Genomic DNA, 15,383 nt, shown 5'->3' on the forward strand with positions numbered 1-15,383 from the left:
TTTTCATCAGACTTTTATCTCCCCAAATGTACCATATATAAAGTGAATCCACAAAAGGAAGAATTACAATCATATTACCATATTAATAAAAACAAAAATTTTAAAAGCCCAATATCAAAAAATATAAGGAACTGTGGGAGTAGAAACACAGAAGAAAAACAACTGCTTGATCTCATGGGTCGATGGGGATATGATTGAGGATGTAGACCCTAACTGATTATCCCAGTGCAAACATCAACAATATGAAAATAGGTCTTTACCAATGACACATATAAAACCCAGGGGAATTGCTCATCGGCTACAGGATGGAGTGGGGGAAGGGGAGGGAAAAAACATGAATCTTGTAACCATTGAAAATTATTCTAAATTAACTAATTAAATAAAATTTCCCCACAAAATAAGGAAATTACATTATACTTAAAGTAACCTTATACTATGAACCAATAACAACATAAAATATGCATGTGATATGTAATGGCAAAATATCAAAATTCATAGAGGAAAACTTAACTGAATTGCAAAAAATAACAGTAATAGTAAGAGATTATATGTTCCTCTTAAAATGGGTAAACAAAAAGGAATATATAAAGAAGCAAAGTTTAGGAAAATTAATAATTTGAAAAATCTTTGCAGTTGTCTAAATAGAAACATAAAGAAGTGAAAAAAAGAAGTTATAGTCCTTTTCAGACCTTAACATCAAGAAAAAAATTAAACCTGATACAGACAGTACAAATAAAAGATATAAACCTAAATGGAGTCTTCATAAGAGCATTCTGAACAATGAGTGGGTCAAAGAACAAGTCAAAGGAACAAATTTAATTGCTCTGTAAATGATGATGAGACAATATACCAAAATTTCTGGCACTCAGCTAAAACAATCCTGAGGATAAATCATATCCCTGAAAGCATAATATATATTCACAAGTGGACAGGGGAGATAAATGGGCTGAAAACATTGTTTTTATTTTAAATCACAAAAGAGGAAATGCTTTAAATTAAAAGAGAAATATATCTTAGAACAAAACAGAACCAAAAGATAAAACTGTTTAAGAAAGCCTAAAAAAATTGATAAATTAAACTTCCAGTCAAGTTGGTTGCTGGATAAGAGATAACCATGCAATGCCCAAAACTCTAGCAAAATTATGAAAATTACACAGGGTAGTGAGGGTGGGGTTGGGTGCAGAAGCAGAAGCTTTTAGATTGCTTAAGTTGGGGTGTAAACTACCTTAGTACTAAAGCTTACTAGGTCTCCATACTAAGGCACCAATATGGTGAGCCCCTGGGAATGGAGGGCCATCAAGTTGCTTGAAGAGGATCAAATTTCCTCCCCCCTCCCCCAAGATAGAAATATAAAATAGGTAAAAGCTTTTGTGACAATTAGTATTGGGCTTCATCCCATGAATGGTCACAGAGCTCAGCATGGGTGAGTTAGGGTAACCTAGACTTTAGACAAAACAAAACAAAAAAGCATCATCTGATTTCTTGAAAACCATGGTTTAAAAAAAAAGTCTGGATACCAAATTTCAAGAAATTATAACTGAAAATTTCCCAAATCTATTAGAACCAGAGGACCAAGTAAAATAGCAAGAATCTACCAATCTTCTCCAGAAAGCAACCCTAAAAGGAAAAGTCTTGGGAATGTCATGGCCAAAATCTAGAGCTTCAACATTAAACCAATAAAAAACGACTACAAGTATCCAGAAAGAAGGTGTTCAAATACCAAGGAACCACAAGCAGAATCACATAAAATCTAGCCCCTTTCTATGATTTCAAGTCCTGTTAATAAGCATTTATTGAGCACTTACTATGTGCCAAACACTGTGCAAAGCACTGAGGATATGAATACAAGCAAAAAGAAAGACAGTTTATACTTGAAAGAATCTTAAATTTTAATGGGAGGGGGGGGGGGAAGCACATAAAATAAGGGATATGTGGAGATAATGGCAATGTTCACAGTCCAAAGCACATTAATTCATTGTTGGTGGAGTTGTGAATTGATCCAACCATTCTGGAGGGCAATTTGGAACTATGCCCAAAGGACAATAAAAGACTATCTTCCCTTTGATCCAGCCACAGCACTGCTGGGTTTGTACCCCAAAGAGATAATAAGGAAAAAGACTTGTACAAGAATATTCATAGCTGCACTCTTTGTGGTGGCCAAAAATTGGAAAATGAGGGGATGCCCTTCAATTGGGGAATGGCTGACCAAATTGTGGTATATGTTGGTGATGGAATACTATTGTGCTCAAGGGAATAATAAAGTGGAGGAATTCCATGGGGACTGGAACAACCTCCAGGAAGTGATGCAGAGTGAGAGGAGCAGAACCAGGAGAACATTATACACAGAGACTGATACACTGTGGTACAATCGAATGTAATGGACTCCTCCATTAGTGGTAATGCATTGATCTTGAACATCCTGGAGGGATACAGGAGAAAAAACACTATCCACATTCAGAGGAAAAACTGTGGGAGTGAAAACACCAAAGAAAAACAACTGCTCAATTACATGGGTTGAGGGGATATGATTGGGGATGTAGACTAAATGAACATCCTAGTGCAAATACCAACAACATGGAAATAAATTCTGATCAAGGACACATGCAATACCCAGTGGAATTGTGCGTGGGCTATGGGAAGGGAGGGGGGATGCGAGGGATGAATAGAAAATGATTTTTGTAAGCAAGGAATAATGTTTGAAATCGACCAAATAAAAAAATGGGAAAAAAAGATTAATTAGTCCATCATCAGATAAAACTATCAAGGAAAGTGTTAAAACACACACACACAAACTCTTTCCAAGGAATTTTACCAGGTGAGGCTCTAGCTTACCAATACTTTATTCTGGCAGCAAAGTCTGTTCCCCAAAAGAGAGTTTCTCAGAAAGAAATGCCAAACCCAAACATCAGAGACTTCTATACAGGACAATAAAAGTTATCGGCCTTTTGCAGACCTATCATTATTTCCTTTTGCAGACCTATCATTATTATTATTATTATTATTATTATTATTATTATTATTAGCAGCAGCAGCCTTTGGATTTGTAAGGTGTGTTCAAGTCCTTAAAAGATTTCTGGGCACCCGAACAAAATTTTTAAGACATGAGCTTTAGGTAAAAAATATAATATATATATATATATATTTATTTATTCTATAATATGTAATTATTATATATATTATATATAATATAAATATAATAAATAAATGAATGAATGAATGAATGACAAAGAGTCCAAAGCAGAGTCAGGAGACAAATGAAGAAGGGTGACTGACTTAGACTATTCCTCAAAATTGAGGTTCCAGGAGCAACTCACCAAAGGGAGAAGAGAAATTTGGGAGCAGAAGATTTTTTAGGTTAACAAGGCCACATGGGTTGGAGGAACTTCTAGGGTTAAAAGACAGCTGAAGGGGTAGTGAAATCCAAAGAGCTCCAAGTAGACAATGAAATAAAGAGATAAGCATGAAGAGATCTAGTAATACAAAAAAGAAGAAAGAAATAGGTTTAAAACCAAAAATACAAAAAAGGAAAAAGAAATAGGCTTACAACCAAAAATAACCTACTTGGATTTTTCATGAAATAGAAGACTTTTAAACATTTCTGATGAAAAGGCCACAACTGAATGGAAATCTCGAAATACAAACACAAAATCAAGAGAAACCTTAAAAAAGTAAATTCATTTCAGCAATCAGAAGGGGAAGTAGGATAGTGCAGTGCTAACATTCTAATGGGGAGGAAGAAACAAGTGTCTCTAGAATTGGGTTGACAAACTCTATCCTAAGTACCAGATCTGGCCTGCCAACTGTGTTTGTAAAAATATTATAAAAACTAGACAAAACAAACCAAAACAACATATTTAGCTTACAATCTATATAAAGACAGGTGGCACACCAGCCAAAGTTGAGTATGCTGATATCAAGGGTTTAAATGAGAATAAAGATGACATGAAAATGGACTGGCTCTGCTCTGAGATTTTGAAAAGAGAAAAGAAAAGGAAGAACAAGATGAATATACTAGCAGAAAAGAGAGGAAAGGGAGGAGTAAATTTTTCTATTTTTTCATAACAGGTATATAAGAAGAGTACAAACATGGAAGATTGTGGTATATAAATGTAATGGAATATTATTGCTACTATAAGAAATTTTTTTTTTAGAATCTTGGGTAGAATTAACTGATGTGTAGTAAAGAGAGTAGGATCAAGAGAACAATTTATACATGGACAATAATACTGTAAAGAAAAACAACTTTGAAAGATTTAAGAACTCTGATCAACATAATGATCAATCACAACTCCACCCATGCTTCATTTTGCTCAACTCATGGTATAAGGGGGTTTCCCCACCCCCATTTTAATTGTAGTAAATGTTGTGGGGAAAGATGGGATTAACAACATGATGCTCAAAAAAAGAGGCTGTTGAAACATAGACAAGCAGGACAGTTTTGAAAGTAAGATGAGAAATTTATTATATGATGTATTTCTAAAGTATTATATTATACATTCATATTGCATATTTACATTCATAAAGTATTATATTATGCATTCATATTCATTTATGACCCAAAGATTCAGAGTTTAACATACAATCCTTTTTACTGTTTTTCTGTCATACTGCTCTATCTAGAAATGCACTCATTTGGGGGTATTTAAATTCAGAATAAAAAAATAGATTAAAACATAGATAAGCTTTTAGCCAACCTGATTAAAAAAGAGGAAAATCAAATGAACAAAATTAAAGCTAAAGTAAAGTCATAGCATGGAAGAAATAAAAATTATTATAACCTACTATTCAGTTATTTATCAATAAAGAGACATATACAAAACTATAAAATACCCAAATAAACAACAGAAATAGAGATCTAAAATAATCCAATTTCAAGGCAGGGGAATGGAAATTGAGTTGCTTTTAAAGGAAGTAAATACTAATGGAAGTAAAAAAAAAACCTGGTCTAAATCAATTTGCAGAAGAACTCAATTCAAAAAACAATTGATTATTGAATATATTAAACAATGATTCCATTTTGATATAGATGGATGAATCTCCTCCTGACTATATTTGCCATGTCAGTATGCCCCATATGAAGAATACATTTATTCATATGGCAGCAGAGAGGTCATTAAGCCAAAGAACTCATTCTCCTTATAATCTTTGCTTTTTATACTTTAGGCAACTTGGAAATTCCATCAACAGCTCAAGCCTTAGTCCCCAGAACCAATTATGTTTCCTGACCATTTTATTTCACTTTGAGGAGGAAATAGGCTGGTCTGTGGCTTCATAAATGTTACAAAACTAGCCAAGCTCACGTAGAGCAAATATGGCTCCTACTGCATTCCCCCCCACCCCCATTGATAGAAAGGTTCTAAAATTCTTCGAGATCTTCAATCACTTAAATGACCTAAGGGTTATTATGAGATAACCTTGAACTCAGGAATAAAAGAAGCCTGGCATAGGCATTACCAGAAAAGGAGTTTAGTTCAGGAGTAAAGAGAGAGTGGGGGACAAGAAATGAAACACTCTTCTAAAGAAATACAATACCAAGATAAAGTAATATGGTGCAAGTGAATACTACAAACTCTGGGCTTTCCTTCCCTACTTTAGAAGGGTCTTAATCTGTTCCATGAGGTAAATAATGATAAGATTTGTTTATAGTGGATTTTCCTATGTAAAGTGGTAAAAGGAGCAATGCCAAGAAAATCAAAGCCATGATGAAACCAGTGGCACTTATGGTGTAGTCATTGCTCTTCATATTGCATCAGGGTCATCTGTAGTAAGATAGCTAAGTTGGAGTTCCGGTCAAGATGGCGGCTTAGAGAGAGCTAGAGTTCAGATCTCCGGAAACCCCTTCCTTACCAATCTCAAATTGTATGCTCCTAGGACACCAAAATTCAAAACAAACAACAGGATAGATCCAGAGAACCCTCCTCCTGGACCTAGATCAAAAGGTACAGCCCCCCCAAAAGCCAGAACCCAAGATCACTCAGATCTAAGGGATAGGCAGAAGGAAGGTCCCAGGACCCATCACCCCCAACCCAGAGTGCTGAGTCCAAGGCAGCAGCGGGAGCCTAAGAGTCAGCAAAAGGACCCCAGGGCTGGCTATTCTGAAGGCCGTACCCTGAAAACAACCTGAGCCAGTCGCGGGGGCACCCAGACAGCCGGGAAACAGAGAGAGACAGAGGGGAGCCTGTAGACCCCTGGCTGGATCCTTCCATCTGAGTCTCAGGGAAGGTCCCTGCTTTAAGACACACTCAATCCAACCCAACTGAAGTTAATCCTATCAGGAGCCCTCAGAGCTCTGGGAAGCCTTGGCCCCTCCCCCTCAGAGTGCAGGCCTCTCTGGTCCACAAAGGCTCTGAGATACCTTGGGGACAGTGCAAAGCCAGGTTCAGAGCGTGGGAGTAAGGCAACAAAGAAGCATCATGAGGGAACTGAGAGCAGTAACATCCACAAACAGACAATTTGCCTGGGGCTAAAGCCTCTGAACACCAGACAGAGATAAGAAAAGCTAGACCTCCCCACTCAGATAGAGATGGCAAACAGCACAGAAAAGCCTCAACACTCCAAGAAAAACAAGAAGAAGGGGGCGACTTTGGACACATTTTATGGAGCAAAAATACAAAATACAGAGGAGATAGAAGAGGAAACACAAGCAAATGCTCTGAAACCTTCCAAAGGACATGGAAACTCTCCACAAACCCACGAAGAATTTGAATCAGAAATGATAAAAAAGATGGAAGCCTTCTGGGAGGAAAAGTGGGAAATAATGCAAAAGAAATTCACGCATCTACAAAACCAGTTTGACCAAACTGAAAAGGAAAACCAGGCTTTAAAAGTCAGAATCAGCCAACAGGAAGAAAACGAGCAAGAATTAATAAAGCAAAGCCAAAAGACCAAGAAATTAGAAGAGAACATAAAATATCTCACCAACAAGGTCATAGACTTGGAAAATAGAGGGAGAAGAGACAATTTAAGAATAATTGGACTACCAGAAAAGCCAGAAATAACAGCAAACTCAACATCGTAATACAAGAAATAATCAAAGAAAATTGCCCAGAAATTCTAGAACAAGGGGGCAATACAGCCACTGAAAGAGCTCACAGAACACCATCTACACTAAATCCCCAAAAGACAACTCCCAGGAATGTAATTGCCAAATTCCAAAGCTTTCAAGCAAAAGAAAAAATCTTACAAGAAGCCAGAAAAAGACAATTTAGATATAAAGGAATGCCAATCAGGGTCACACGAGACCTTGCAAGTTCCACTCTGAATGACCATAAGGCATGGAACATGATTTTCAGAAAGGCAAGAGAGCTGGGCCTTCAACCAAGAATCAGCTACCCATCAAAACTGACTATATACTTCCAAGGGAAAGTATGGGCATTCAACAAAATAGAAGATTTCCAAGTTTTTGCAAAGAAAAGACCAGAGCTCTGTGGAAAGTTTGATATCAAAAAACAAAGAGCATGGAATACCTGAAAAGGTAAATATGAAGGAAAGGGAAAAGGAGAAAAATGTTATCTTTTTCTTTTACTCAAACTCTCTTCTATAAGGACTATATTTATATCAATCTATGTATATTAATATGTGGGGGAAATGTAATGTCTAAATAGGGGGAAAAGAAAGATCAAATAGAATAATCGTTCTCACACAAAGATTCACATGGGAAGGGGAGGGGAAGAAAACTCCTATAAGAAGGAGAGGAAGAGAGTTTTTACTTAAACCTTACTCTCAGGGAAATCAACTCTGAGAGGGAAGAACATCCAGATCCATTGGGATCCTGAATTCTATCTTACCCAACAAGGGTAGGGAGAAGGGAAAAACAAGGAGGGTAGGGGGGGAGGGAACATAAAAAAGGGAGGGAAGAAGAGGGGGGTGGAGGAGGGAACAGAAAGGGAGAAGCTAGAAAGGGAAATATATCAAGGGAGGGGACAAGGGGGACTGATTTAAAATAAATCACTGGATTAAAAAGTTCGAGCTGAAGAAGAAAGGTTAGAATTAGGGAAGCATATCAAAATTCCAGGGAGTCCACAAGTGACAATCATAACTTTGAACGTGAATGGGATGAGCTCACCCATAAAAAGTAGACGAATAGCAGAATGGATTAGAATCCAAAACCCTACCATATGTTGTCTTCAAGAAACACACATGAGGCGGGTAGACACCCAAAAGGTCAGAATTAAAGGATGGAGTAAGACCTTCTGGGCCTCAACTGACAGAAGGAAGGCAGGAGTTGCAATCATGATATCTGACAAAGCCAAGGCAAAAATAGACCTCATTAAAAGGGATAGGGAAGGTAATTACATTCTGTTAAAAGGAACTTTAGATAATGAGGAAATATCACTTATCAACATATATACACCAAATAATATAGCACTCAAATTTCTAATGGAGAAACTAGGAGAATAGAAGGAAGAAATAGACAGTAAAACCATATTAGGGGAGACTTGAACCAACCATTATCAAATTTAGATAAATCAAATCAAAAAATAAATAAGAAGGAGGTAAAAGAAGTGAATGAAATCTTAGAAAAATTAGAATTAATAGACATATGGAGAAAAATAAATAGTGACAAAAAGGAATAAACCTTCTTCTAAGCACCACATGGCACATTCACAAAGATTGACCATACACTAGGTCACAGAAACATGGCATACAAATGCAGAAAAGCAGAAATAATAAATGCAGCCTTTTCAGATCATAAGGCAATAAAAATAATGATCAGTAATGGTACGTGGGAAACCAAATAAAAAACTAATTGGAAATTAAACAATATGATACTCCAAAATCATTTAGTTAGAGAAGAAATCATAGAAAAAATTAATAATTTCATCGAGGAAAATGACAATGGCGAGACATCCTTTCAAACCTTTTGGGATGCAGCCAAAGCAGTAATCAGAGGTAAACTCATATCCCTGAATGCATATGTTAACAAACTAGGGAGAGCAGAGATCAATCAATTGGAAATGCAAATAAAAAAACTTGAAAGCAATCAAATTAAAAGCCCCCAGCAGAAAACCAAACTAGAAATCCTAAAAATTAAGGGAGAAATTAATAAAATCGAAAGTGATAGAACTATTGATTTAATAAATAAGACAAGAAGCTGGTACTTTAAAAAAACAAACAAAATAGGCAAAGTACTGGTCAATCTAATTTAAAAAAGGAAAGAAGAAAAGCAAATTAACAGCATCAAAGATGAAAAGGGGGACATCACCTCCAATGAAGAGGAAATTAAGACAATCATTAAAAATTATTTTGCCCAATTATATGGCAATAAATACACCACTTTAGGTGATATGGATGAATATATACAAAAATACAAACTGCCTAGACTAACAGAAGAAGAAATAGAATTCTTAAATAATCCCATATCAGAAAATGAAATCCAACAGGCCATCAAAGAACTCCCTAAGAAAAAATCCCCAGGGCCCGATGGATTCACAAGTGAATTCTATCAAACATTCAGAGAACAGTTAATCCCAATACTATACAAACTATTTGACATAATAAGCAAAGAGGGAGTTTTACCAAACTCCTTTTATGACACAAACATGGTACTGATTCCAAAACCAGGCAGGTCAAAAACAGAGAAAGAAAATTATAGACCAATCTCCCTAATGAATATAGATGCAAAAATCTTAAATAGGATACTAGCAAAAAGACTCCAGCAAGTGATCAGAAGGGTCATCCACCATGATCAAGTAGGATTTATACCAGGGATGCAGGGCTGGTTCAATATTAGGAAAACCATCCACATAATTGACCACATCAACAAACAAACCAACAAGAACCACATGATTATCTCAATAGACGCAGAAAAAGCCTTTGATAAAATACATCATCCATTCCTATTAAAAACACTAGAAAGCATAGGAATAGAAAGGTTGTTCCTAATAATAAACAGTATATATCTAAAACCATCAGCTAATATCATCTGCAATGGGGATAAACTAGATGCATTCCCAATAAGATCAGGAGTGAAACCAGGATGCCCATTATCACCTCTACTATTTGACATTGTACTAGAAACACTAGCAGTAGCAATTAGAGAAGAAAAAGAAATTGAAGACATCAAAATAGGCAAGGAGGAGACCAAGTTATCATTCTTTGCAGATGACATGATGGTCTACTTAAAGAATCCTAGAGATTCAACCAAAAAGCTAATTGAAATAATCAACAACTTTAGCAAAGTTGCAGAATACAAAATAATCCCGCATAAGTCATCAGCATTTCTATATATCTCCAACACAGCTCAGCAGCAAAAACTAGAAAGAGAAATCCCATTCAAAATCACCTTAGACAAAATAAAATACCTAGGAATCTATCTCCTGAGACAAACACAGGAACTATATGAACACAACTACAAAACACTCTCCATACAACTAAAACTAGACTTGAGCAATTGGAAAAACATTAACTGCTCATGGATAGGACGAGCCAGTATAATAAAAATGAACATTCTACCCAAACTTATTTATCTATTTAGTGCCATACCCATTGAACTCCCAAAAAATTTCTTTACTGATTTAGAAAAAACCATAACAAAGTTCATTTGGAATAACAAAGAATCAAGGATATCCAGGGAAATAATGAAAAAAAAAAACACAAATGATGGGAGCCTTGCAGTCCTAGACCTGAAAATATATTACAAAGCAGCAGTCATCAAAACAATTTGGTACTGGCTAAGAGATAGAAAGGAGGATCAGTGGAATAGACTGGGGGCAAGCGACCTCAGCAAGACAGTATACGATAAACCCAAAGACCCCAGCTTTTGGGACAAAAATCCACTATTCAATAAAAACTGCTGGGAAAATTGGAAGACAGTGTAGGAGAGATTAGGAATTGATCAACACCTCACACCCTACACCAAGATAAATTCAAAATGGGTGAATGACTTAAACATAAAGAAGGAAACCATAAGTAAATTGGTAAACACAGAATAGTATACATGTCAGACCTTTGGGAGGGGAAAGACTTTAAAACCAAGCAAGACATAGGAAGAATCACAAAATGTAAAATAAATAATTTCAACTACATCAAATTAAAAAGCTTTTGTACAAACAAAACCAATGTAACTAAAATCAGAAGGGAAACAACAAATTGGGAAAGAATCTTCATAGAAACCTCTGACAAAGGTTTAATTACTCAAATTTATAAAGAGCTAAATAAATTTTAGAAAAAATCAAGCCATTCTCCAATTGATAAATGGGCAAGGGACATGGATAGGCAGTTTTCAGATAAAGAAATCTAAACTATTAATAAGCACATGAAGAAGTGTTCTAAATCTCTTATAATCAGAGAGATGCAATTCAAAACAACTCTGAGGTATCACCTCACACCTAGCAGATTGGCCAACATGATAGCAAAGAAAAGTAATGAATGCTGGAGGGGATGTGGCAAAGTAGGGACATTAATTCATTGCTGGTGGAGTTGTGAACTGATCCAACCATTCTGGAGGGTAATTTGGAACTATGCACAAAGGGCACTAAAAGACTGTCTGCCCTTTGATCCAGCCATAGCACTGCTGGGTTTGTACCCCAAAGAAATAATAAAGATAAAGACTTGTACAAGAATATTCCTAGCTACACTCTTTGTTGTGGCAAAAAATTGGAAAATGAGTGGATGCCCTTCAATTGGGGAATGGCTGAACAAATTGTGGTATATGTTGGTGATGGAATACTATTGTGCAAAAAAGAATAATAAAGTGGAGGAATTCCATGGAAACTGGAACGACCTCCAGGAAATGATACAGAGTGAGAGGAGCAGAACCAGGAGAACATTGTACACAGAGACTAATACACTGTGGTATAATCGAACGTAATGGACTTTATTAGTGGCGGTGTAATGTCCCTGAACAATCTGCAGGGATCCAGGAGAAAAAAGACTATCCATAAAGCAGAGGACAAACTGTGGGAGTAGAAACACCGAGGAAAAGCAACTGCATGACTACAGCGGTTGAGGGGACATGACAGAGGAGAGACTCTAAACAAATACTCTAATGCAAATACTAACAACATGGCAATGGGTTGGAATCAAGAACACATGTGATACCCAGTGGAATCACGCATCGGCTATGGGAGTGAGGGGTTGGAAAAGAAAATGACCTTTGTCTTTAATGAATAATGCTTGGAAATGATCAAATAAAATATTATTTAAAAAAAAGATAGCTAAGTTGTTACCTCTTTACACATAACCTGTTTGGGGGCCTGAATTCATACCAACACTAACCCCATATTATGACCCTTTCAGTACTCCCTGGTCCACCAGAAAGAACCTTAGCTGCCTGAGAATCGCATCACTAGGGTAATACCAAATATAATAACACCATTGACTAGGGGTAAAGCCTTTTTAGGGGCATCTGAGGGGATGCCCCATTCTACCAGAGCATCTGGGTAAGGACTGTTCCCCACCTTATTCAGATTTTCAGAAAAATACTATCATCTAAGGGATTCCCTTCTTTCTAGGTAAATTCATATTCACATTATTGTTGTTCAGTCATTTTTCAGTCATGTCCAGTTCTTTGTGAGTCCATTTGGGATTTTCTTGACTGGTTTGTCATCTCTTTCTTTGACTCATTTTACAGATGAGGAAATGGAGGCAAACAGGGTTAACTGACTTGTCCAGGGTTACACAGCTAAATAAACATCTGAATCTGGATTTGAACTCAGGTCCTCCTGATTCCAGACCTGACTCTCTATCTACACTGCCTAATTGACTACATATTCAACCTAAATAGGTCTACACTTTGTAGGGTTTTTAGCATTAAAGAGGGTTATATTTTGTCAAAGGCTTTTTCTGTACCTCTTATGATCATGTTGTTTTGGATGTTTGGGGTTTTTAATGTGATTAATTATGCTGATTATTTTCCTCAAGTTGAATCATCCTTATATTCCTGATGTAAATGCCACTTAATCATAATTAATGATTTCTTGGAGAATTCACTGTAATCTGTTTGAAAAAATTTTGTTTACAATTTTTGAGTTGATGTTCATAAATGATACTAACCTATAGTTTTCTTTTCGTGTTTTCTCTTTCTTTGGTTTAGATATTAGTATTATATGAAGATTAGTATCATAAAAGAATTCTAGTAGGGTACTTCTTCCCTTAATTTTTGAAAATAATTTAAGAAACATGGGTATTAATTGTCATTTAAAATTTTTATAGAATTCTCCTATGAATCATCAGGCCTAGGAGTTTGGGTTTTTGTTTTTGTTTTTTGTTTTTGATACTTCTTTTACAATCATACTCATTTCCTTTTATCAGATTGGGCTATTTAATATTTTTATTTAATCTTCTGATAGTTGGGGTATTTTCTATTTTAGAAGATATTTCTCTATTTTGTGTTGTCAGTTTTTTAGCATATATTTATGCATAATATGTTCTAATATTCTTTTTATTTTTTCCTGATTTTGCTGTGATTTCACCTAACTCATTTGTGTTTTATTAATTTGACTTTCTGCTCTTTTTAAAAATTGAATTAAAGATTTATTAATTTTACTAATCTTTTCAAAGAACTCTTTCAGTTTCATTTGTAATTCTTATGGTGTTTTGTTTCCAATGTATTTTCCCCATCATTAATATACTTTTCTTTGTGTTTATTTTGTTCATTTGTTGGTTTTCTAATTTTTAAAAATTATATTTGGCTTATTAAAATACTCTTTTTCTATTTTGTTAATATATATTTGTCAGGATATGGTTCCCCACCCCCTCCCCAGGACTGCTTTAGTTACATCCCAGAAATTTTAATCTATTATTTCATCATCATTTTATTTTACGTAATTGATCATTGTTTCTATGATTTGTTCTTTGGCCTACTCATTAAGATTTCATTATTAAGTCCCTATTTGCATCTCTATCTTTTGTTTGCAGTCCCTGAGCCAATTTCATTTTTATTGCATTGTGGTATGCAAAAAATATATTAATTATTTCAGCCATTTTACCTTTGTTTGAAATATCTCTATGCTCTAATACATGGTTAATTTTTATAAAAGTTCCATGTGGCACAGAGAAACCCATATGTTCTCTTGCTCTCCAATTTGGAAGATGCCATAAGTCTTTTAATTCTAGTTCCTCCAGTAATTTGTTCAGGTCTTTATTTTCCCTTTTATTTATCTTTTGTCAGATATCTAAAATTGAGATAGGAATATTAAAGTCTCCGGTTATGTTATTGTGTCTTTCTTCCTGAAGTGTAGATGAAGTTTTCTTTATTAATTTGGATACTAAAGCATTTGGAGTGTACATTATTTATCTTGGTTTATTGTCTATGGTTTCTTATTTATATATAATTTCCTTGTTTGTCCTTTTTTATTTTTTGAATGTTTTCACTTTTTGTGACAATATGATGATAACTTTGTTTTTTTATTCATTTGATTCATGATAAAATTTTTCCATCCTTTAATTTTATTTTGAATATATCTTTTTTTATATATTTCTTTTAAACAAGATATTTTAGGGCTTTATTTTCTTATCTATTGTGTTGCTCTTTTTCATTTATTGGCTTGTTTTATCCATTCACACTTAAAGTTATGAGTTATGCATATATTTTCCTTCATCACTTTCTACTATTAGGGTTTTTTTCCCCAAATTATTATTCCCACCTTCTCCTATGTAGTACTATTCCTTCAGTTACTTTACTATAATCTCTCTTAAAATTGACCTCATTTCCACTGGCTCATTTTCTGTGTTCAGAAGTTCTAGGCAGTTCTCATCTATCATTTCCTCCAGTATGATGTCAATGTTTTTTTGTTGTTTTTTTTAATCAGGTCATATTTTTCTGAAAGACTCATGAACATTAGGTTGTTACTATACATCCTTTCTTTGAGATCAGTATGTCTTATTTGCACAGAGAACATATTTTGTTTTAATTGGGGTTTTTTGCTTCTCTTTTTCTAGATTGTCCTTCAGTTCAATTTATTTGCAATCCAAATGTATTATTCTCTTTTGTTTCTTGGTTAAACTTTGCTATTAAAGATTCCATTTTTTTTCTATTTTGCCCATTATTTTTGATGTGCAGGTCATAAATTTTGCCTTCATACTTCTCATTTCCTCTTTTGAGACACTCAAGAACAATGTGTTATATTTTCTCATTTTACTTAAATTCTTATTCTTATCAAGTGTTAGATTGTTTTTCTTTTTTTTTTGCAATATACATTCATAGGTGCCTGAATTTGTTTATTAGATTTAGAGACCATATTTCCTTCTTTTGTGAATGTTTCTCCTGTTAAGACATTAACTGTTTATGTTCAAGGTTTTTGTGTTTTCTTCTTCCTTCCTTTCTTTTTTTTTGTAATTTCTGCTGTTTTCTCACCTTGTTTTCCTTTTCACTCACTTTCTGACTCCTTCTCTGATTGTAGTTTTCCCTAGATCTCAAAGCATCTCAGCTTCCTCCCATT

This window comes from Monodelphis domestica, chromosome 1 (assembly GCF_027887165.1).
Source record: "Monodelphis domestica isolate mMonDom1 chromosome 1, mMonDom1.pri, whole genome shotgun sequence".
Taxonomy (NCBI): domain Eukaryota; kingdom Metazoa; phylum Chordata; class Mammalia; order Didelphimorphia; family Didelphidae; genus Monodelphis; species Monodelphis domestica.